We start from the raw sequence: 26,450 nt of genomic DNA, 5'->3' as shown, positions 1-26,450 counted from the left end.
TTATGGTCAAAAATTGATATTATTAGATGGATTCTCAAAGAAGGTGGTTAAGAAGATATTTTACTTCCACGTAGTTGACAATTACAGTTCATCAATTGCTAACCTTAAATTTATTTAATTAGTAATTGAATGCTGTTTTTAAAGAGATAATACATTTGGGTTTTGATCTACTTTACTCTAAAGATGATGCCATCAAGCAAATAGTTCCCAGGTAAGGATCTGGAAGAATTTAAGCACTAACCTCCTTCATCCCTTCTTCCCATTGACATCAATTTTACACTAACCTTCCTGCCCATTTCCATTCATTCTTCTTGCCCACTTATGTCCATGTCACATTTCATTAGCATCTATTTTTAAAAACGAGATTAGGAAAAAGAGAAAAATATTCAAATGTATTCCTATGCTCTAAAAACAAATTTCTTGGTAAAAAGTAAAATACATGTTAATGACCCCTTAATACATGAAAACATTTTAAAATTATCTTTATCTGGGCAAGGTGGCACATTCCTATAATCCTAGCAACTTGAGAGACTGATGCAGGAGGATCATGAGTTCAAAGCTAGTTCAGGAACTTAATGATGCCCTGAATGCTGAATGCTATAAATAAAACATAAAAAGTGCTGGAGATGTGACTCAGTAGTTAAGTGCCCCTGGGTTCAATCCTCAGTACCAAAAAAAGAAAAAATAAATCTTTTAAAAAAGTCTGAATGTCAAAAATTTGAGAGTTGACTATATTTAACATTCATAGATTTAAAAGTCATTACCTTCTGAAGATATATAATATTTATTTTTGTGCAAATGTGATAACTATCCAGATACTAACTGTTCATTCCTGAATTTGAATTTAAGTTTTTGTAGATATGTATCCAGAAATTTGGCCTGAAATTAACCCTAAATTTTTATTTTTAGGTCAATGCTTGAAATTCATTTTTACATGTAAATATGTAAGAAGTTGATCGTTACATCCCAGTTCATCCAAGACACCGTTCTCAGGCTGTTGAATTATATTATTTAGAATGAACCTGGGATTTAATGCTTTAGAGAAGAGGAAGTGAAAGAAATTTATCTCCTCTGTCCTTCATAGAATGAATCTTTACTAAGGATTACCATATGTAGCATATTAGCATATTCTCTTAGTCTGTACTACTTTGATATTACATTGCATTTCCCCCCCAAAACTACTCTGTTCTTGCTGCCTGCTTTCAGTCACCACCAACCTATCTTTGTATGGTATGACAACTAGCTTTGACCTATGATTCTGTTTCAAAACTTCATTCTTGTGGATATTCAGATTTGTGACACCATTTGTTTAAAAAAAACTGTCTTTGCCCAAATGAGTATGGTTATGGCACTCATGTTAAAGATAATTTGACTTTATATATGAAGTTTATTTCTGGCCCTTGTTATTTCATTGGTCCGTAGCTCTGCAATTATGCCAGTACCACATATTTTGGTTGCTATAGCTTTATAATATGTTTTGAAATCATTTCTCAAAAGTCAAAGTATGAGTTCTTCAAGTTTATTTCTTTTCTTAAAATTATTTCAGATTTTTATTTTCTATTGAGGTTATACATAATTTATAAAGTGTTTTTTTTTTAATTCTGCAAAAAAAATCTCTTTGGGATTTTGATATGGATTGTAGACTGGGTAATATGATATGTGAACAAAGAATATTTCTATTTTATGTGTCTTCTTTAATTTCTTTTTTAAAATATTTATTTTTTAATTTTTAGGTGGACACAATATTTTATTTTTATGTGGTGCTGAGAATTGAACCTTACAAATGCTAGGCGAGCGCCCTACCACTTGAGCCCTAGCCCCTCTTCTTTAATTTCTTACCACATTGTTTTTTTTAGCTTTCATTTCTTTGGTTAGTTTTATTTCTCAGACATTTTTTAATGCTATTATAAGGAGAACTTTTCTACTTAATTTCTTTTGTGATTGTTCTGTGTTACTCCACAGAAATGCCTATCTTATATTGATTTGTATCTTTGTTTCATTATTAGTTCTAACAGTTTTTGTAGAGTATTTATGGTTTTACACATAAGAACATGGCATCTGTAAACAGAGATCATTTTTACTTTTCCAATTTGGCATGCATTCTATTTATATTCTTCTTTTCTCCCTCCCTTTCTCTTTCCTTCCTTCCTTCCTTCCTTCCTTCCTTTCATCCTCCTCCTTACCTCTCTCTGTCTCTCACTTTCATTTTCTTCTTTCTCTGGCTAAGACTTCTAGTACTGTGTTGAACAGAAGAGGTGACAGACGATAGGTATCCTTGCCTTGTTTCTGATCTTAGTGGAAGAGCTTGTTTTCCACCATTGAATATGATATTAACTCTAGGCTTTTCTCATGTGGCTTGTGTTATGTTGAGATAAATTCCTTCTATTTTTAGTTTATTGAGTATCATGAAAAGGATCTCATTATGATAAATACTTTGTCATGTAGAATCTTCACAAATGCTTTTTTTTGTTTTTATATCAACTGAGTTGATCACAGAATTTTTGTTCTTCATTCTGCAGATGTAAACATATAAAGTTTTATAATTTCTTCTGTTCATAACGCTTGTAGATTCTGAAAAGAGTCAATAAAACTTTCAATTGTTTTCATGAGTGTAGATCAATAGCAGATCTGGGAGAAACAGGGATGGACTCATGAGGTTTTAATGTTCATGGATATTTTGTAATGTAGATGTTTGCACACTGGAAAATTCTAATTTTTCACTAAAAAGAGAGTTATAATATTTCGCAAAATTTTATTTAAAAACATGGCTATTTTTCTCTTTAATTGTAGCTAAAGTGAATGAATAATGGAGCTTAGTTAGCATACTCCCAACTGGATGTGACTCAGGCCTGTTAATAGGATTTCACTGAGATGATCCATTAAAAGTCTGTCTTGCTCAATGGCCAGGATGTAGGGAAGAGAATTTTTAACTTCTTGATGATGACAAAGAAAGAACACAAGAATAAATCACTTAACCTCTTTTTGAATAATTACTTCTTTAGGCAGAATGAGGCTTTAATGCCCATGGATATTTTGTAACATAGATGTTTTCACACTGGAAAACTCTCATTTTTCAATAAAATATTTCATAAAAGTATTACAAAGATATGAAATATTTTCACCTCCAAAATATCATTGACCATTTAAAATGGAATCTTTTTTTGAAAGCTGGAAAATATTAAAAGTTTTCAAATATTATAAATTTAGTTTTGAAATAGAAAATAGTGACATCAGTATGGAAGGACTTCATATATTGTAGCACTTTATTAATTTAGAAATAGCTTTTTTTTAACACTACCTGGTACTTTAGCCTTTCATTTCCTTTGTAGTGTCCTCTCCAGTGGAGAATCTTACAACTATATGCAAACTCTCACTTTTAATGATCAGTTTCCACAAATCATTAATCTTCACCCACATCTCAGGTGGTATACACATAGGATTCTGTAGATGCTTGGATCTGGTTTTAGAGTTCCACTGTCCTTATTTGAGTTATTCAAGTTAAATATAATGTTCATCACTCTTTCTTTTATTAAAAACTAGAGAAGTTATCCTTAAATTACTCAGAGATCATGTTACTCTTCTGTTTACCAACTTTCTCCAACTTTCCAAGATTAACAGTTGTCCTCCAGGTAAGAGTTAAATTCTCTGGCTGGTGCTCAAACTTTCAAGATCCTCTCATCTCCAAGCTATTGTGTTTCTTGTTCTTTCTCTTGGGGAACACTTTACTCTCAGTTACACATATAGCTCTGACCTTCACTTCTTGTATGTTTGGTTAAAACGTCAAATCCCAAATAAGTTTTTTTTTCAATCATCCTCTTAAAAAGCCAGCTATCATAACTGCACAATCAATATCCAAAATTTTACCTTTATATTTTCTCCCTAGCACTATCACTACCTCAATTATGAATATCTTGTTTAATGCCATTCTCCCGACATTAGTCTGTTAGAATCATGAAGGTGTGACTTTCTGTATGTTTTATTTGATGTATAAATCCAGACCTAAAACAGTGCTTAGTAAATATCTCCTAATGGGAGAATTAAATAGACCTGAAAATGTTGTTCTGTTGAAGGAACGTCCTATTGGTTATCTTAATTTGAAAGATATTTTATGATTCTATTTCTTAAATTTATGTACAGTTTTTCCACTTTTTTTATTCCATATACACAGACTCCATACTTCTCAACTCTTTGGAATAGTCTCTCAGTCTGTTTTGACTTTTAAGCTTACTACTTCTTTTTGAGTTATAAATGTTTGATATATATATTGCAAAATTAGAATGCAACTTTAGTGCAGTGTAGCCAGAATATTAAATGATGCATATTAAGAAAAATAGCAATTCTCCTACCACAACCTTGAGTCCAAAATAACTCATTATCTGTAGTTTAGCCTTATTAGGACATTGATCAAGCTATTTTTGCTTATTTATTTCATAGTGAAAAAATTTATATTATATATATATGTGTGTGTATATGTATATTTACATATGCAAAATTACAATATTTTTGTTTTGCATGGTCTTATCTAAATCTCAGCTCCCTGTTTTTCCTTGTTCTTGTAACATATGCTATAATAATACTGAACTTCTCAGTTCTTTAGGTAAAATTAGTAGTTTAACTAAAAAAAATTAACTTTTCATTTAACTCTTACAATTTCAGTAGCTTTAATTATTTTTTGGAGGTTGCTATTTTTCTTATTTAATGAGGAAGAATTGTTTTTCAACCTGGTAATCTGTGTGGGAGACCCAAATAAAAGTCTAGTTGGAGACGAAAAAGTATTTCAGATTATTACAAACATATGATGTACATTTCTAAGGAAAAAGTGGATGTTATCATTGAACGTGAGGCACACACATTTAACATGAATCTTTTTGTCCTACCTTGATGAAAGTACTTTGAAAGCCTCATACTGCATAAAACTCAAACTGGCATATCTCCCCTATGATTAAAATTGAGTATGGGGGGAAAAAACAGCCTGACGTTTGTTAGGAGTTTTAATTTGGTGACGTAGGTGTGGTTTGTTTCTCTTTTTTTTTTTCCAGGGGGATGTTCCTGAATACCATTCTCCCCAACCCTGATGAAAGCGGCATACGTCCGGTAATTGGTCAGGGAACCCGATTAAGCAAAGGAGATATTGCACAGGCAAGAAAGCTGTATAGATGTCCAGGTATTGCACAAAACAAACACAGAGGCATGCCTGGGCTTCACTATGCTCTTCCAGATGCATAAGCCAGAATTTAACTCTTGTCCTTCTCTGTGCTGGCAAAGGGTGTATATAGTTCAAGTGATCCAAAATGAGATAGAACAGGACTCTGGAGTACTCACAGCTATAAATAGAAACAGGTTGCTAAAAATCAAATGGTATATTTTTATTTCTTTTAGCTTTATGAGTAAGAGTCAAATAGAATGATCATCTGATCACTGTTAAGTAGTATCGTGATTTTGTAGCTAAGTGCTATTTCTTGCTCACAGAAAAAGATTATCTTTTCAGAATGAGATCCTATAGGATCTTTTCTTGCCAGAAGCATTATTGATGGTATGTAAACTAAAGTTTTATCAGTAGGAATTTTAAGTTTTTTACAAAAAATAATTTCTAAGCATGTTGCTAGTGAATTACTGAGTAAGTGTATAAAATGATGGCTAGAAGTTCATGATTTCAGTATGGGCAATGGCATTATTGTATTGATATTTCTGCTAAAAGGAGTTTCCTCTCCATTAAATCACATTTGCTAAGGAAAATTGTGAGAAACTATTTTTTCCCAATTTTATTTTTATTAGTTTAAAAAATTTAGGTCCATTAAATTTTCAGAGTGAAGCTGAGAAATTTAAGTGAGTACATAAAAACTTTTGTATCTCAATGATGCAATATTGAAAACTTCAAAATTTTTCTTTTGCACATAAACATTTCTGTATCATATCTACAGAAATTTCTACTTAATGTTAATTAGTTAATTTACTTCATGTTATTTAGGTTAAATTCATATTTGAATAATGCCTTTTAAAAATATTTATGTAGATCTGTAAAATACACACATCTGTGTGGTGCTGTTTTATTATTTTTTTACTACAGTTTATGATAGGAAAGATAAATTTATAAGACAGTTACTACTTGGAAAAAGGATACGGTGATCCTTTACTAATTTCTAGCAACATTGGACATATGCTTTTGTACTTTTAAAAAGAGAAAGATGATGTGATTAGTCATAACTTCATAAATGAATTCCTTGAAAATCTCATTTGGTTGTCTCTTTAAATATGTCTGTGTGTGTGTGTGTATGCATATATATAAAAAGCTCTCTGAGATGCATTTGCACATTGACTTGGAAAGTCAATGAGAATACAAAAATAATTGAACTTATGGCACCATAATTTAATTTTCAGCCTATGGATCTTCATATTTCAGTTATTAACAGAACTATCATTACATTTTTATCTTGAGATTTTAATTGTGTAAAATGCATCAATGGGTCATAATTAACATAGGCACTATTTTGTTTAATACAGTATATCCACACTCATAAAAGCACAATGATCTGTGAGAAAGACAATTTGTATTTCATGCAGTTCACAAAGATGTGTTACAGTTTATGAATTTCACAGAACAAGGGAGAACTGAACATGTTACACTGCATGCTCCTTTGGAGTTTGCCTTATTCTTACTCTTCTGTTAGAAATTGCTCATCAGCAGAGTTCATGAAATATATTTGACTACTTTTCTTGCCAACATTGCTTCTCATCTGGTTATACTCAAAACTCTAGTAGAAGTACATTTTATAGAGCTATTTCTTAGAGTTTAATCTTGAAAGAAACACTGACCTGGTAAAGTATAGAGTAAGATTTGCATGGTTGTGGCTTTTAGGGTCTGTGGTGAGTGGTAAGTGATATGACTGCCTGCAAATACTGTTGCTCCTTCTTAAATAATATAGAGAATGGTTAAAAATTGTTATAAGATAGTGAACAGTGTATATTTTTAATTAAAATAGTAACAGTTACATTTATGGGAACCTATAGGTGACATAAACCATTATTATATTTATAATCCATTATTATTAAATCCATTATTATATTTATCTCTATATGCTGAAAGTATAAATTAAATGGATGTATGAAACCTTCATTTTATTATCAGTAAATCCTAATCATGAAAAAGCTCAAAATAAGACTAAAACTAGATTTTTAAGGTGATGCTCCAGAGGTAAATTATAATTTAGAATTGTTTTCATTGTGATTTCTTCCTCTTAGTTCTATAGGTAGGCAAGAAAGTCTTCTTACGAATTACTGTGTAAAGAAAAAAGATGATCCCTTACAGCCCTGGTACTGATGTAGGAGACATGCTGGATCACATGGTCCCAGAGGGTCATGGGAAGGGAAGGTGGAGATGCTCAGCATTGAGAGAGGATAGATTCCTGGATTCTGCTACCAGACGCTCAATCCTGTGTCCTGATGACTTCCAAGCCTTTCAAGCAGTAAGGCATCTTAAAGGACACCCACCAAAGCTACTTGCCTGCTATCATAGTAATTAGTACCCTGTATACCATTTGGTCAAGAAACATAAGTGGGGGTAGAGACTAGGTCATTGTTAAACTCTCCTTTATCCTATCAATTAGCAGTTTGCTTGTGAAGGTGATCCTTTCTAAGATATGTGTTATAACATATCTGCTTTTGTCAATGATTAATTTGTTCTCTTATTCTCTCTCTTTTGGGGCCTCTTATTTTTCCTTGAGATTCTTATTTTCTAGGGGTATTCTCTACTTTAATATTTACATTAATTTCTTTTTCATCTTTAAAAAGTTTTACTCTTCTCCTACAATCACTGGTAGAAATCAGCATTTTTTTCTTCATTCAGTTTTCTTCTGTAATCCCATAACCTTTTGCTTGTAATTACTTGGTACTTGGACCAACTATAAATGGTAATATTTTCTCCATAGCTCTTCCATAGCTAAGTCTGTCAAGCATGTTAGCCAGTTTTACATTACTTTAACAAATGCTTGAGGTGATTATTTTATAAAGACTAAAGGTTTACTTTTGGCTGATAGTTTTAGAGGGTCCAGTCTATGATTTATTGGCCCCATAGATTTTGGACTTGTGGTGAGGTAGCACATTATGGCAGGGACATGTGGTGGAACAAAGCTGCTCACCTCATGACCAGGAAGTGAAAAATGGAGGAAGAGAGGGCACACCTTCAATGACCTGAAGACCTTCCACTAAGCCCCACCTCTTAAATGTCTCCCTCTTCTCAAATAGCACCATATTGGGGACCAATCCTTTACCACAAGGGGCCTTTGAAAAACATTTAATATCCAAACTGTAGCATCAAGCAACATAGTAAAATTTTTAGAAAAAGATAAGAAATAAATTTATATCTAATAATAAGCTTTTGAAAATTAGAATCTCTTTTGTAATATAAACATATATGTATACTCACATTTTTATGCAAATAACCTGTGTCCACAAATTCACTTTTGATATGCAAACAATAAATATATAGAATGTATATATGTATAGATGTAAATTTATGTGCAGGCTGAAGGGATGAAAGGCCAGTTTCAACATGCATGGGGTTTGATAGAGTAGGAACTTTCAAAGTGTTCTAGCACTTTTTTCATTTATTTCTAAAGTTGATATAGGTATATTTTTTAGTTACCTAAACTATAGTTATTTCTGTACTGTAATTCTATGATTCTCCAAGAATGCAGATAGAAAATTCTTCTATAATTGCTTTTAGATGTATGGTTTTTGGCTAACATATACTGTCAACTTAGTCATTTTTCTCTATTTATTTGTGATTGTATCTATTTATCTATCAGCAAACCTTCCCCTTTCAGTGGATGGTAGCACAGGACCCCCAGTAGCCCAAGTTAGACAGTGGGATCATCCTCTCCATTCTTTTGTCTGCCTCTCTTCCCATGCCTACTCAATCTCCACCCTTTTGTTTCCACCCTCTTAGAATCTCAAATTCCTACAGTGAATATTTTGGGTATCATCCTCTCTTGTTTGAATGCTGGCATGACTCCTGTTTATCTCTTGCCTTTACTCATCTATCCTTTCAGTTTTCTGGCCATGCTGCTGTCCAAGTGACATTTCAAAATGCAAGTCTTTTCAAATGTGTCTTCAGATTAAAGGTTAAATTTCTTCTCCAGGCTTCTTTCAAAGTTTGTCCCACATCTCTTCCCTCACCCTCATGTCTAGATACTGATTTCCCTAGAACTTAATTTCTCACCCTACATCCATTATCCTCCAGTGGAATCTCTTGCTTTGGGTCTCTTCTGTCAGACATAACCACCAATAATTGCCAGCTGTTGAAATCCTGTTACTTAAAAATGCCCTGGTCTTCCAGGACTCCTGCAGTGGTAAATTCATTATTTGATCCTTGTCTTTGTTACTCTCATGATTGTCAGTTACTTGTCATTTCCCACACTAGACTGAAAGCTTCTCAAGGATCAGAGTTGGGCTTTCCTTCCTGGTATCTGGAATCAGATAGAAGTTAGGAGCTCAAGAAACTTGAATGAATGAATGAATGAATGAATGAATGAAGCAGATTTTATATGTGCTGGGAACTGCACTGGATATTACAGACATGGAAGGTAACACAGAATTTATATTCAGATAGCAAGGGAGGGACTTCAGAGGAGGGCAGTAGAGCATGGTGAAGAAGTAAATCTAATCCATAAAGGATGCTAGAGTAGAGTCAGGAGTAATTGATCTGCTGTCTTCCAGGAGCTGATAATTGTGCCCTGACTTGAAGTGTTTAGGCTTGGCTACATGGTTGCTACAACATATATTTTAAAAATTTTCAACAACTTATCCTACTATAATTTCTCAGATGATTACTTAGGATTCTTTTTTTTCCATTTCCTTTTATGAAAATCATTTTGAACCCAAATTTTATTTATGATGTTTTAAAAATTTTAAGGAGCCCAGAATTTATGTATGATTTAAAAACATTAGGTACTACTAAATTAATAAGATGTTTTTATTACTTCTTTTAAGCTATAATTTATCAATTTTTTAGAGACTGGTTATTTCAAATTATTTTGCAGTTGTCTGTTTTCATTATCTTTAGTAAAATACAGAACATGGAAAAAAATATGATTTTAAAATTTGGTATTTGTTGGATGCTATGAACATTTGACAGGAAATATATTTGTAGATGGATGTGCAGTCCTTTGATCATGTTATTAAAAGATGAGAATCTGTAATTATTTATCAATAATACACAATCTAAATGGTGCTTACACCAAAATTTTCTATGTTAGAAGATGAAGATATGTATAGGTTAATTAATTGAAATATAAGGTAAGTCATATGATAGACTTTTATATTTAACTTCCAAATTGTGTTTTAAAGTAATGTTGATTTAGAATATTCATCATAATAATTTACCTCTTTATATTTTTGAATGCTTTTATTTTTCCAAATATACTCAGAAATTCTTAGTTGTAGTTTAAAGACAAATTTTTACCATACAGTCCTAGTCTTTCTGCCAGTAGGAGAAGTGCTAAGATGATTCAGGGCATAGTAACATTTGACCCCTACAAAACAACCTTATGAAGTCTATGTGAACAAAATACATGCAAGAGAAAACTGGATCTAAGGCTTTTGAACTTTGAGTGTGATGATGTAATTAGGAAGTGACAATGTCAGTACTTACATTTGTTTTCTCATCCACAAACCTTGTCGTCAATGTGTAGACTGAGTGGTAGAATTGAATGGTGCCAACTATTCTTTGTTAATTTTTAAAATTACTTGAATAGTAAAGATTTTTTTATAACTGATCATAACTCAATTAATGGCTAAAATGTCATGTGTAGGAGGGGATCTTTAACTTGGAACAATCACATTTATTGAGGAATGTTTAGAAATTTTAATAATAGATGTTTGTACTTTTTTTCCTTTTGTACTAGGATTGAATTCAGAGGCATTAAAGGACTAAGCCACATCCCAGCCCTATTTTGTATTTTATTTAAGAACAGGGTCTCACTGAGTTACTTAGCACATCGCTTTTGCTGAGGCTGGCTTTGAACTTGTGATTCTCCTGCCTCAGCCTCCTGAGCCTGGCTCTGTACTTCTTGAATTATAAGCAGACACTATGTCATAAACACTTAATTATTAAATTGTATGTTATATTTTGTTTTGTTTTTTAAGACAGTCTTTTTTCATTCAGTACATTACTGTATAAATTTATTAATTATATGTATGTTTACAAATACATATATATTACTTATATGTGTGTGTACATATATATTATAAACATATATGTATGTGTATAGATACACATATATGTACATAAAATTATTTTAATTTCACTTTAGGAAATACTGTCTAAGCATTCTCTGTGGCTTAAGGGGCTTTAAATCATTACAGAATTTAGTTTTAAACTGCTGAGAACTTTAAGTTTTTTCACTGAAACATTCTACTCACAAATTATGTGGCACTTGATAGAATCTTAACACACTTTCGTTTTTCCAAAACCTTCTTACATTATGGCAATTGTCGAGTGCCCTAGATGATTCATAGAACAGTGTTAAATTATGTATTTTGACCTTGAGTATTTTCATTTTGTACTAAAGTTACTTTTATCTGCTTGTTCATCAAAATAAACATTGCGTACTGCTTCTTGAAATTTATTTTGTTGTGCAAACATAATATATCTCTTCTGAATATTTATATTGTAACAAACTATTTTTACAGCTCTGTTTTATGTTTTTAGAGTCATTATCTTTTCTTATTTAACACAATATTTCCAGGACCATTTATAATTTATTGAGGATTTGATGAGACAAGAGTTCACCTGCTGGTAGCTCTGACTCTGTAATATGGTAATATCTCAGTTCTGATTGCAGTCTCCTTCAGAAGGAATGAACTGTTATTTCAGATTGTTGAGTGAAGTTTATAAAGATGACAGGCTGCACCAGAGAGATCATTCTTGAATTAGGGATCCTTGAAACAGCCTAGGTCATGTGCTTTATACCATGTCTTGCAAAAGCACTAGCAAAACCAACAATAAAATAGTGCAGATCACCAACTTTGCCAAATACAGGTCTTGATTATGTGTAGCTGATCAGTTTTTATTTTCAATGACTGATAATTATTTTCAAGTAACAAGATGAGCTTAGTAGGAGAAAATATAAATTGTTTTTATGGCAATTTTCTACTTATGATCACAGAAAGACAAAGTAAAATGTTTAGATATTTTGGAAAATTTGAATTTTCCATGATATTTTTAATCTTTCAAATTTTTTTCTTATTTTGAAACATTGTACTTGACATTTTGATATCACCTTTAATGAAGATTTATTAGTTATCATTTACAATGTTTTTAATCTTGAATGGTATTTACTATTAACCTCAATTCACTAGAATATATTAATAGACTGTTCTGTGCAGTCTCAGAGAAGCATCAACTTGGTATCTACTAGCCTCATCCTGAATATGGGTGTCTTTTAAGTTGGCTACTGGCTTCTTGAGAAAGAATGAGAAAATGTCCTATGAGGGAGAACTTTATAAATGTCATTTATTTCATAATCCTATTTTATAGTTAACTCTAGTGATGAGATTAAGTATACCAAATATTTTTTTGTCCAACTCATTTAAAGGCTGTCCTTTGACTCTTTTTTTTTTTTTTTTTTGCAAACATTTCTTTTTGATCCCTCATTTTTGTTTTATATCTACGGGGTAAATTCACAATAATTTATATTGCCAAAGGCACCATGTAAATTCAACAATCACCATATATATTTTTGATTCTATTAAAATAGATAAATATTTTCTGATGCATAAAAATTTTGATTCTTTTTTAAAAAAAGAGATGTATTTTTCTGATGTGCCAAATAAATCCTTGCTATCAAGAATCTCACAAATTAATAATAGTCATATAATTGCTAGGATGAAAAATTACTGAAGAAAGCAAGATGCAACTTGGGTTCTGAAGAGAGCTCAGATTTTATTGGGAGATTCTAGCATGACTGAAGAGTTGGAAGACGGGTGGGGGGGTTGTAAAAGAGTTTCAAGGCACAGGGAAAGCGAATGTGAAACGCAGGTAGACTTCAGCACACCTTGGGGAACGTAAGCTAAAACTGGGATGCTTTAAAACAATGCTAAGCAGGAAGTGTGAATCAGGCGATATAGCGATACCAGACTTCAAACTATACTACAGAGCAATAGTAACAAAAACAGCATGGTATTGGTACCAAAACAGGCGGGTGGAACAATGGTACAGAATAGAGGACACAGAAACCAATCCACAAAACTACAACTATATTATATTTGATAAAGGGGCTAAAAGCATGCAATGGAGGAAGGATAGCATCTTCAACAAATGGTGCTGGGAAAACTGGAAATCCATTTGCATCAAAATGAAACTGAATCCCTTTCTCTCGCCATGCACAAAAGTTAACTCTAAATGGATCAAGGAGCTTGATATCAAATCAGAGACATGGCATCTGATAGAAGAAAAAGTTGGCTATTATCTACATACTGTGGGGTCGGGCTCCAAATTCCTCAATAGGACACCCATAGAGCAAGAGTTAAAAACTAGAATTAACAAATGGTACTTACTCAAACTAAAAAGTTTTTTTCTCAGCAAAAGAAACAATAAGAGAGGTTTACAGGGAGCCTACATCCTGGGAACAAATCTTTACTCCTCACACTTCAGATAGAGCCCTAATATCCAGAGTATAAAAAGAACTCAAAAAATTAGACAAAAAGACAACAAATAACCCAATCAACAAATGGGCCAACGACCTGAACGGACACTTCTCAGAGGAGGACATACAATCAATCAATAAGTACATGAAAAAATGCTCAACATCGCTAGCAGTCAGAGAAATGCAAATCAAAACCACCCTAAGATACCATCTCACTTCAGTAAGATTGGCAGCCATTATGAAGTCAAACAACAACAAGTGCTGGCGAGGATGTGGGGAAAAGGGTACACTGGTTCATTGTTGGTGGGACTGCAAATTGGTGCAGCCAATTTGGAAAGCAGTATGGAGATTTCTTGGAAAGGTGGGAATGAAACCACCATTTGACCCAGCTATTCCCCTTCTCGGTCTATTCCCTAAAGACCTAATAAGAGCATGCTACAGGGACACTGCTACATCGATGTTCATAGATGCACAATTCACGATAGCAAGATTGTGGAACCAACCTAGATGCCCTTCAATAGATGAATGGATAAAGAAAATGTGGCATTTATACACAATGGAGTATTACTCTGCATTAAGAAATGACAAAATCATAGAATTTGGAGGGAAATGGATGGCATTAGAGCAGATTATGCTAAGTGAAGCTAGCCAATCCTTAAAAAACAAATGCCAAATGACTTCTTTGCTATAAGGGGAGTAACTAAGGACAGTGTAGGGACGAAGAGAAGGAGAAGAAGATTAACATTAAATAGGGATGAGAGGTGGGAGGGAAAGGGAGGGAGAAGGGAAATTGCATAGAAAGGGAAGGTGATTCTCAGGGTTATACAAAATTACATACAAGAGGAAGTGAGGGGTAAGGGAAGAATAATACAAGTGGAAGAAATGTTTTGCAGTAGAGGGGGTCGAGAGAGAAGAGGGGAGGGGAGGGGAGGGGAGGGGGGATAGTAGAGGATAGGATAGAGAGCAGAATTCATCAGACACTAGAATGGCAATATGTAAATCAATGGAAATGTAACTGATGTATCTGATGTGATTCAGCAATCTGTATACGGGGTAAAGGTGGGAGTTCATAACCCTTTTGAATCAAACTGTGAAATATGATATATCAAGAAAGATGTAATGTTTTGAACGACCAACAATAATAAAAAATTAAAAAAAAACTGGGATGCTTTTTCAGGGCATAACTGTAAGAAGTTAGGAATGAGTAGAATAAATCTTATGTGTTGGAGGTTGTGGAAGAGAAAGTGGAAAAGGTGGATTTGGACTCGAGAGTTTTTGATAACCAGGCATTGATGGGATCCAGACTTTACTGAGATTCATGTGACTATAAGTGTAGAACATGCTGGAGACAAGTGAAGCTAAAAACCACTGGAAGCCATTACATTATTGGCTATGTAAAAGCTTCTAGGCAGGGGTGTGCATTTAGGAACTAACTAGATATGTGGTAGGAGTGGAGATTAAGGAGAGGTATAAGGAAATATTTTGGTGACTAGTAGGTGATGACAAAAATCAAAATCAAAATATCACATGAGTTTAAGCAATAAATTGTTTTAATAACATAGTCACACTCTTGTTTCTATCTCTGATATAAATAATTCCTTATTGAAATTTGGGTCTCCCCAAGGTTCCACAACTAGGCTAGGGTCTACTTGAGGTTATGCAAATAATCTAAGGTAGGAACTTCAAGGAAAGCCCCAAGATCTTCTGTCCATTATATGAATTTTGAGATTCCCTTATTTTAATATCACTATTTTTTCTGTGAAATTTTAAAATCACATGTTTATATTTCCTAAAATAGTTGACTTCATGAAATTGGATGAAAATTTCTTACATTTTTTTTTCAAAACATATGTTGTGATGGATGCCTGAATATTTACCATGAAATGAACATCTTAATGCTTTAGGATTCTCTGTATTTTTCTACATGTGAGTGAATTTAATTTTGATGGGACAAATCTGATAGGATGATATCTGAGATGGTAAGAAGATTCATTTGATATAAAGTTTAAGTAAATTAGCAAACTGAAAAGCTCAAACTTGAACCCAAGGTCTTTTGATTCCTACTCCAGAACAGCTTTAATTGTAGGAAGAGATGTTAATTATTTCTCCCTTTACTACAATACAATTTCAGATCTGAAAAAAATTTAATGTATTAATTATTAATTAATACATTATAATGTTATAATTATTAAATATATAATTAATACATAATAATTATTATTTAATTATAACAATTATTGTAGGGATTGACAAACTTTTCTGGTGAGTAAATATTTTTACCTTTAGAGGGTAGATAGTCTTTGTTCAAATGCTCATTTCTAGCATTGTAGTGCAAGAGCAGACATAGTTGATATAGTAAGGAAATGGATGCAATAATACTTTATTCACAAAAGTAGGTTGCAGGCAGATTCTGTACCAATCTCTGATCTACTCCCCATGAGCCTTATTTCTGAGAGAAAAAGCTGTAGTCAATCCAGAAAGTTTATTAGACTTGTTTAGGTTTCTTTGGGCTGGAACCTAACAATCTATTTCATCTTGTTGCTTTTGAATCTAATCTCTCTCTATCTAAAGAGCCATTTAATAATCAATCCGGTTGGCAATGTCTGCATCTTCCCTCTCCTCAGCTCTAAAGATGTAAATGTTATTGTAATTGGCCATTTTATGGTGCCCATGGACTTTGTTTAGGTAATCGATAATGTCTTAATTGCATGGACAAAAGTTAGTCGATTACATTTTTCTCCGGAGACTTGCAGACATCCAGTCCCTTGAGCTGTTGCTCTGTCTTTCTTCAAGATTCTTCACTCTGCAGCTTTGTGAAGCAAAGTCTTTAATAAGCAAATTTAACAGCAATTGTATCACTTTAACGTTGCATTTAGACTCCTAACAGATCACAGGAAACAGAACTGTTCTTTGAATCCCCTCCATCTCATGTTCCAAGGGAAGATGGTTAATTTTAACTTGATACTTATATTTACCATCTGAAATAAAATATTTGTATAATTGTACTATGTAGTATTCATTTTATCTTTCTTTGAAAGATGCAATATGTTTGCATAAAATAGCATAATATGAAACAACAAAATATTTTCCAAGTGCTTTTGATTTGTAATGCAAGTATGAATTCTGCTGGCAATTTTAGTCAAAGGCCAGAATTTTACTTCTATAGTCAGAGCCTGGGAGATTTGATTTTAGAAAACCTATCTTTATTACATTTTCTACTTCTAAAGGACTCTGTGTTTTATATTAGTGTCAGGCTGGTTTTGTTTCTCCACGGAGCTTGGAGTTTAAACTAGAAGATTAAAAACAAGATAGGAGACTTTTCTGGCAGTTATCCCCTTTCCTGTGTGTGTGTGTGTGTGTTGGGAGCCAGCGACCACACCCTGAATATGGCGCTGGTCTCTGCTTCCGCTTCGTTAAGCGGTTAAAGTTGTTAGAAGTAAACAACTCTTTGTAAGGCTGTGGGGCTGGGCTCTGGCCTGCTTCCGCTGCACTGTACCTATTAGACTTTTCCACGTGGTGCTAGTTCATTGGCGGGGCTGGGTACTTAAGCTAGGGAAGACTGACTGCTTGCTCTCTTGTTCCTGTTTTCTCATCATGATTCAAAGGTCCTGAGTAAACTGCTGAAAGAAGAATCCTGTGTCGTGTTTCCCTTGCCGGCAAGGGGTCGCGATATGTGTGTATGTTTGTGTGTGTGTGTTGTGTTGTGTATGTTTATTCTAAGTATTTGAATATTAACTATTAACAATCCAACCATGTCATTTTTAATTTGGGATGAAATTTGATGATATACATCCAATTCATCGATTTTTTTTTCTCATGCAGGAGAAAATTGAAACTATTTTCACACCATTGTAAAAAACTCCCCTTTAAGCAGAGAGAGGAGCCACAAAATGATCCAAGGTTATCTTTTTTGTGTCTGTTTCTACTTTTGCTGTCTCCACTATAACAAATGATAACAAATGAGATCATATGGAGTTGAAACTCTGGTGGTTGCTATAGGGAAAATACGAATGCAGAATGAAACTTAATATCAGGCAGTGGTGGTATTCCCTATTTGTAGCAGACTTAAAGTAAACACATAGTTAAGTGCAAAAGCCAGAAGTTATTTTCCCATTGTATCCCGAGAATAATCTGAGGTTGCATGGGAGAAGAAAATATTTGGGTAACTTGGAAAAAATAATTTAGAAACTAAAGCGTTTTGACAATCAAGTGTTGAGGATTTTGAAAAAGAAAGAAAAAATGATCAGTACTTTACCCTTGGATACTTAGGGAATTAAAAAAAAATTTCCTGTAATTATAAATGTACAGAATGCCTTCATTTTGTTTACTTTTATGTGGTGCTAGGGATCAAATTCAGTGCCTCACATGTGCTAGGCAAGCAGTCTGCCACTGAGTTACAACCCTAGCCCCTATTTGGGAAATTTTTTCAAACAGTCTTTGAAAATATTTGAAACTAAAAAATTGAAGGAAAAATAGATAAACTTCAAAATGGAATGATAAAAATAACTATTAAAACTAAAAACTAATAGTAACAACTGAATAAGTACTAATTAAATAATAATGCATGCTGTATTGTATTTTAAAAAAGTATCTCTCATTTTTTCATCCTTGGTAGAATTTTGTTTCTTAGTACATTAATTAAAAAGTAGATGTTAATCTATATGAACAATTGAAGCTGTGCGCCTAGATAGAAGATGCTAAGAGAATTTTTTTGTGTGATATTGTGTCTTCATACTAGGAAGGAGTAGGCAAGCTAGGTTTGATTTGCCATAATTAGTACTTAAATTTTTGTCAAATATTGTGTTTAAGAAAGGGAAGAAGTATATGTTTTCTTCACAGTATTGGTAGGATTTTTATGTAATATAGGTTCAGGGTTAATGATTATATATTTTATCTCTTTCATTATTCCTTTAGATTTTTTATAATCAGCATTTTCTTTGAGCTCTTTGAATATTGTTATAAATTATTATTTTATAATAGAAACATTTCAAATATTCATAATTTGTTGCATTTGGGCAAAGTACATTTCAATGTCAATAGGAAAAAAAAACAGGTATACTATGAGCCATAAGCATATTAGATAATTTAAGCAGAACTGAGTTAGAATGAGTTTTGAACACACAAAATGATTTCCAAATGAATTTTACTTAATTTGAGCACATTTCTAACATTAGATTGATTGTACTTTTGTTGTAATCAAGTAAATAAAGAGTTAATTCTTTGAAAAGTAAAGAACTTTTATGAAGCAATGAAAAAATTATCTTTCCTAGAATTGCTCTTGAATTATCTTTACAAAAAGCAGCATCATTCCAAAACAAAGTACAGAATAAAGGTCATGTACAAAATCTAACTTGAAAGGCTTTGAATATGTATTCTTGGACCTTAAGAAGAGTAGTGACATATGAGTTTGATTATAGTTTCAAGGATACATTTAAATGCTAGGACTGCATTTAAACATTTCAACATACACAATGATATTATGTTCTGGGAAAATGGCACCCAGTGGTTATTTTTAACATAATTATAGATATCTGACTGTTTGTCTTTGAAATAAATTATTAAAAAGAAGATATTCATGAAAAAATTGGAATTCTTCATAGTTTAAATCATATTTATCATAGAAAATTCATAATAAACTATTCAAATGAAGATTTGTTTTATTTGTGCAATTAATTGTTCAAATTCACTTTACAGAACGTTGGGTTAATTTAATTCCTTCTAGTTATTAACATTGTGCTTCTATTGGAATTAGTAATGAAAATGAGAAAACATGGTTTGGGGGCATTTAAGAAAAAAAATATTAGGGTGATTAAAATATAGAAAAAAGAAAGAAATAGCTGTAAGTTCCTTTTCACTGTAGTTTTGGTTCCTTCCTTCCAGGATTCAAATTACGATCATTTTTACTTTGTGTGTTGTTTTCCTCCATCTTACAGATTGTCTTAAATTTTACCAAAATGGACCTATACAAGAGTAGTTTGTGTTGGTATGACTACATTGAAGTAAGAGATGGGTACTGGAAGAAGTCACCTCTCCTTGGTAAGTGCTTACTTATCTCCTATGTGGTTACACAAGTATTCTGTCCTGTATAGACACCATCCATTGTCTCAAGGGTCATCTTAGAGTTTAAATGTATGTAGTCTACATTGCTTTTATTTCGACTACCCTTTTCCAAACATACTCAGAGACATGAAGACATTGATTAATTGACTTAAATTAACTTAATTACAAGTGGATATTTGGATCTGAACGTAATGCTTGAGCATAGCTTTTTCATATATTAGGGTTATAATGCTAATTCTTCAGTATTTTCTTGTTTTTTCAGTTTCATAATTGTGATTTTTAATTCATAATTTTTAAACATTTATTTTTTAGTTGTATGTGGACACAATACTATTTTTATTTTATTTCTATGTGGTGCTGAGGATCAAACATTTTGATGAAACAAAAACAAGATCAGGTGTGAATATATTCTGTGGGTGTTCTGTGTTTGCTGAGGCAGTAGCATGTGTTTTGTCAGGTATTTTATAGATTCTTCCTGTGCCAAGCATATTCGTTGTTTCTATAGACATTGCTGTTTTTTCTTCCAAGAGTTTTTCTGTGGCTGAGAAAACAAAAACACTTGTAGTTTGTGTCATTAGCTGTAGCCAGATTTGGTCCCTATGTAAATCTGCCATCAGTGCTTAACCACAGACCACACTATTAATTTGTATGAGGTGGTTTACTGTCGCCCTGTTTAACTTAAGAGGTGAGAGCTGAAAATTTTCTTAATTTTTCCTTTTTTTTTTTGACATTGTGGCTGCTTTTATTTTTAGAAGTAGCTTTGTTTAGCCATGTTGATGTGTTAGACAGATTTCTTTTTTCTGAACATCCAAAACCTGCTGAATGGACACTCTTAGATTAAAAGTGACAGCAGCCTGAGTAAGTTGGAGATCTGTGGAAATGTTTAAAAATAGGGAAGTAATGAAGAATTAAAGTAATGTGAACAGTCAGGTTGAGGAAAACATTGTCTTGTACCTTTGAGGAAAACATTGTCTTGTACGTTGAGGAAAACATTGTCTTAGCCTAGATGAAGCCATATGTTATATACATTTGTGTATTCTAAAGAAAACATTTCATTAAGCTCATATAAATCTGAAGCTAAAATTTGAGTTATGTCCACCAGACTGACTCAATGTGATATGGTCTTCATGTGAAAAGATTTCTCCACCATTTCTTGTAAAACTTTAGCACTCAGAGTGCTTACCCTATATTCATCTGGAAAGGTGTAAGCATTATAAAAACTCAGGAATTATAAAAAGTCAATATCTTCTGAGCAAGAGATTAATTTTAACAGATTTTTCTGGCAATTTTCATGCATACTACAGCTTAAAATGCACTATAGGAACCTCTAATTTATTTTGCATCTTGGGAAGATATTGTTCTTTCTTTTCAATGTTGACAAATTTGCTTTATTTAAATTGGCTACCAGTTTTCTCATATAAAAATTATGCATGATGTCATTTTCAGAGGCACACAAAAGTAGATAGAAATGTCATGTATTTATAGAATTATTTCATGTGCTTTGTCACATTTAAACATTTGTCATTATGTGAGTTCTTAGAACCCCAAGGTAGATATACAGTGAATTTTTGTGGAAGGGTTGCATAAGAAAGGAAGAAACAATAGTTAGTATTGCATCTATTTTTCATTATTTTTACCTCTGGATATGCAATTAGAAAACGTCACATCTCAGACTGAAGTCTTATAGTAATATTGGTTATTCTGCCTATAATTCCACCAACTGCAGCTTTATAGATGAGATAGTATATGCAGTAAGTTCCTTGGAGTATTCCAGATGTTGTCCTGATGGGTTCTCATTGACCCTGGCTAGAGAACCAACTTCTGTTTGGACCAGGAGCATATTTGTCAGCAAGTCACTCTCCTGCTTACTGACCAGATGGAGACTTGAACCAGTGTCTCGAGGGACTTGTGTCTTTTCTGTTTTTCACCTTGATGTTTCATGGGTCCATCTGTAAATATCCTTTTTGAATTAACTCTTCTTACTATATGTGATGATAATACTGACATCAGTTGTTTGATAGTTTATAAATATATATGAAGAGAATGTTTTATTAATCTTTATTAAATAAATATTAAGGCACTATTCTAACTCTGATCACTAGGAATAGAGATACTAGCCAAACTAGGTTTTATATGTATAGTTTGTAGCTAATGTAGAAAGCAAGTAGAACACAGAATCATATTTATTTGGTGCTCTTTATTCTTTCATTTCTTTTAGGTAGATTCTGTGGGGACAAGGTGCCTGAAGTTCTTACCTCTACAGACAGCAGAATGTGGATTGAGTTCCATAGCAGCAGTAACTGGGTAGGAAAAGGGTTTGCAGCTGTCTATGAAGGCAAGTCACATTGAAGTTAAGAAATGAATGTATTTTAGATCTCTCAGCTAAGTGTCTTTTTTTTCCCCCAATTTCATTAGAATGATTTTGTGACCATTTTTAAAAGTTTTAAATTATAACATTTTGTGAACATGCATTTAAATATTCACAAATTATCTTTATAAAAAATTCTCCAGACATTAAAACTGTTAAAAACTGCCAGTTTTCTTGTATCAATGATATAATAACAACAAAATGTGCTAAGAGAGGTGTGGGAGAAAAAATCCAAATGGCACAAAGTGTTTAAAATTTGTTTCACAATACTATTAAAATAGTATTAAGACATTATTTTCCTTTGTCCTGATTTTGTACGTATTTGGCCCCAGCACTACTGAAATAGTCTATTATAGGAAACTGCACAGAAAGTAATTGTGCACATTTCTAAAGCATGCTTTGTCTAAATCAGAGAGTCAGCATTCGAGGAAAAATTTATTGCATGCTTTGTCCTATGCTTCTCTAAAACAATAAGATAATAAGCAATTAGCACAACAATAAGCATTGTGCTTCCTGGCTTTAAAAACAGCCCCTTACTCACCATGTGGTAGACAGCGGAGATCCTTGCTTGTATAGGAGTTTAGGTAATCTCCAAGACAGAGATTTTTGCTTCCCTTAAACTTTTAAGTGAATGGAAGCATTTTGCTTTAAAGATTAACTGCACAGTGGTGAAGAGGAGTATTTGGATGAAGCCACAGATGTTGAGCACATGATGCTAGCTCACTGCCAGAGGCCCATTCAGCTCTGTTCAGGGTGAAGCTTGTCTGCTGATGAGCTATTTTACCTGTGGCCAAAGCAGTTCAGGAAATCATAGAACAAACTCACATAGAATATATTTATAAAATTCCTAAAGGCTTATATAAGTTTAAGACATATTCATTTTTTCAGGGGTGAAAATGTGACATAAGAGTGATCAACAATTATATATTCCTTGACTGATAGTGATCTACTGTTTATAGTTAAGAGAACTACATGTTTTACCCTCTAAATCTGCACAACAGTATAACCAGCCAACTCTGATTTTTTTTTATAACCTGGTTTTTATGTTCTTAATTACAGAAACTGAACTTCAATATTGGCTTAATAGAAAATGCAAATGAAGTGCCATGTCTAGTTCTATTTATTTACTTATTTTTGCTTTCTTCAGCTATCTGTGGAGGTGAGATACGTAGAAATGAAGGGCAGATTCAATCTCCTAATTACCCTGATGACTATCATCCGATGAAAGAGTGTGTGTGGAAAATAACGGTGTCTGAGGGCTACCATGTCGGACTGACCTTTCAGGCCTTTGAGGTAAAGTCTTTTAGGTGACCTTCATGGGGCATCTTCTCCATAAATGACAGTGGCATTTAAAGGAATCCTCATTAAACCAGTAAAGAAACAGAGAATCGGCCTTTTAATCAGTGAAGAAACAAAGGATCAGCTATAAAATGTAACATCAAGAGCGAAAGGTTTTTTAAAATTTTTTCTCCCTTTCCTCTTGCTACAGACTTTTTTTAAGAAGATTAAAGCGAGTTTACATTAACTTCGATATTTGAATTAGGATGTTTGAAGTGCTGACAATAGGGTTTGTTTTTTTTTATTTTTGACAAATGTGTGGGCTTATTTCACAAGACTACTTGGAGGGTCCATTAAGTAATAGGACTTTTATTTCTCTTCTAAGAGGTTAAAAGGTAGACAATCTTAGACAATCTTTTTTGTTGTTGTTGGGAGAAAAATCTTTTTTTTTTTTTTTTTGCTTTTTACCTGTTAACACAGATCATTGTTTACATCAAATATAGAAATTCAAGTGTTCTTAGGAGTTTTCAGCTTCATCAAAAATATTTGTCAGGAAGATCAGAGGCACCATTTTATTATTAGATGAAGGAGTAGAATAAACTAAAGATGAATCAGAATTCTGGATCAAAGTCAGGGTCTCAAATGACTAGGCCCAAACTGGTTAAAGTGTAATGTTTCGTGGAACAAGAGAAACTGAAGTAGTGATTTGAAGATAAGAAATAGGGGAGTTTTCCAGGGACTCTAGAGTATGTTTGCATCAAATAGTCATTTGAGAAACAGAGGCCAAGGTGAAGAAGTGAAGATGAACAATGAGATGGTGCTGGATCTAGATGCCATGATTGGAGATTCTCTCTATGCTGATCAGAAGCTTGATTTACTGTGTAAGTTGTCAAAAGGCAGTAACGGGCCCATCTATCAACAGCTAGGTTGCTCTTGCCACCGAGGGCAATGATCAGGGTCCAGGTTGTGGATCTATAACAGGAGCCTCAGGGGAATCTAGACATTTTCATAAGCCCAGAGATCTTAACACACACTCTGTAAGCTGGTGTTCTGTATTTCTTTTGTACTTTTCTCTATCTTCTTCCCCTTCCATGTGTCATTTAGTTTCCTAGATATTTTTCTCAACATGAAAAAAAAAATTTCTCTGCTTTGATCAGGATGTTGTATTTTATGCTCAAAACTACTTTCCATTTTTGGTAATCTTGGTTCTGAAATTATCTGACTCACATTTGAGTTTTGTTATTTCATGGACACATAGGATTGCAAATATTGTTTAGATAGACTAATTAACAAGGAACTAAGATTGAATGAAAGATTTTCACCTGCAATTCAGACATGAACTGATTATTGAAAAATTATCTACCCAATGGTCATATTACCTGTATTTTGGGATATTTCAAGAATTAAGACATTAGCTGTCTTTCAATATATAACTCATTCAGTTATGGAATTCTCTCATTACAGAAATGATGTCAGACAAGGCATTCATCCCATGCACCTAAGAACAAGGAAAGATGAAATTACTGGCTTGGCTGTCTGTGCTTTTATTTTATTTTTTATGTATCAATGCAATAACTGATATTCTTCAAAAACAGGATAGGTTTTGGACAAATAGGAAGCATTTGCAACTAGGCTGTTCCTGACATGTCATTTAATACTTGTTGGCCAATTAAATGAATACATGATTACTATGCTTTGGGATTGAGAAAAGTCAGGTAATAGTCTGACTGATAATACCTTTTGTTTTCTACAGTTTCCTGTCATTTCTTCATTTTTCCATATATCCCTTATGCTTCTGCCTGTTTCACTTAGATACTGGGCATATTTCAATGCGTAACCACACCAAACTTTTATCATCCTCATTACAACCACTCTTCCTCAACTCACTTGAGTTCTACCTCAGCATTTGGTGTCACCATTTACCTACAGAATATCCTTAATTCTATTTTTTCCCTAATTACTTAGTTATTATAATGAAGTGAATTAACATATCCATCATTTCACATGGTTACCTATTTCTTGTGTATGGCAAGAACAATTTAAATCTACTCATTTGGTAAAAATTCCAAAAAACAATGACTAACTTAGTCCTCATTATATTCATTAGATCTTTGGAAATGTCAGTCCTATATATCTGTTAGTTTGTATCTTTGATCTATGTCTCCCATTCCCCTTCTCCTCACTCTGTCCCTATTTCTGTATTTTAATTTCTTAATAAAAGAAGATACCACATGCAACTGAAATCATGCAATATTTTTCTTTCTATGTCTGGCTATTTCACTTAACATAATTTCCACCAGGCTAGACATGTTGTAGTGAATGACAGGATCTCCCTTTTTTAAAGCTTACTAAATATTCCATTGTGTATTTTTATGTGTATATACAACTGAGTATATACACACATCCACGGTTCTTTTTATCTATTCATCCTTTGATGGAACATTTAGATTGTTTCCATATCTTGGCTATTATTATTGATAATGTTGCAATAAACATGGCAAAATATCTTCAAGAAGTAGTGATTTAATTTCCTTTGGGTGTACCCAGAAGAAGGATATCTGGGTCATATGGTCATCCTGTATTTAATTTCTCTAGAAACTTCCAAACCATTTTCCAAAATGCCTGAAATAATCTAAATTCCCACCAACATTTCCCTTTATTTATATCCTTACCAATACTTCCCTAATCTTCAGAAAAGCCATCCTAAGGACTTTTTGGTGATATTTCATAGTGGGTCTACATTTCCTGATGGTTAGTGATGATCTGCACCTTTGCATATACTCGTTGGACATTTTTTCTGTCTCCTTTGGAGAAATGTATATTCAGGACCTTCGCCCATTGTTTTTTCTGCTATCAGGTTGTAAGGATTTTTCTTTTATATATTAACCTTCATCAGATATGTGATTTGCAAAGATTTTCTTCAATCCATAAACAACTTTTTCACTAAAATATTTAATTAAAATGACATTATAATAAGCCAGTTTACTAGTTGAGCTGAGTATACTAATTTTCTTATACATTGAATGCTACCTAACCAAAAGTTATTTGTCAAGGTCACTTTGTCCAACAAACTCCATTTTTTTTACATTGCCTAAACTAAA

The 26,450-nt window shown here is 33.0% G+C and overlaps 1 long non-coding RNA gene and 1 pseudogene across 1 annotated transcript in view; both read left to right on the top strand.

The window, feature by feature from the left end:
• Positions 1 to 5,226, top strand: part of LOC144371402 (tolloid-like protein 1) — a 48,589-nt pseudogene extending 43,363 nt beyond the window's left edge.
• Positions 1 to 26,450, top strand: part of LOC144371359 (uncharacterized) — a 1,013,058-nt gene that overhangs the window by 399,486 nt on the left and 587,122 nt on the right. The gene's annotated exons all lie outside the window — the stretch shown is intronic.

This window comes from Ictidomys tridecemlineatus, chromosome 16, assembly GCF_052094955.1.
Source record: "Ictidomys tridecemlineatus isolate mIctTri1 chromosome 16, mIctTri1.hap1, whole genome shotgun sequence".
NCBI lineage: Eukaryota > Metazoa > Chordata > Mammalia > Rodentia > Sciuridae > Ictidomys > Ictidomys tridecemlineatus.
The sequence above is the reverse complement of the archived record's forward strand: the minus strand, read 5'-3'. Positions and strand labels throughout refer to the sequence as shown.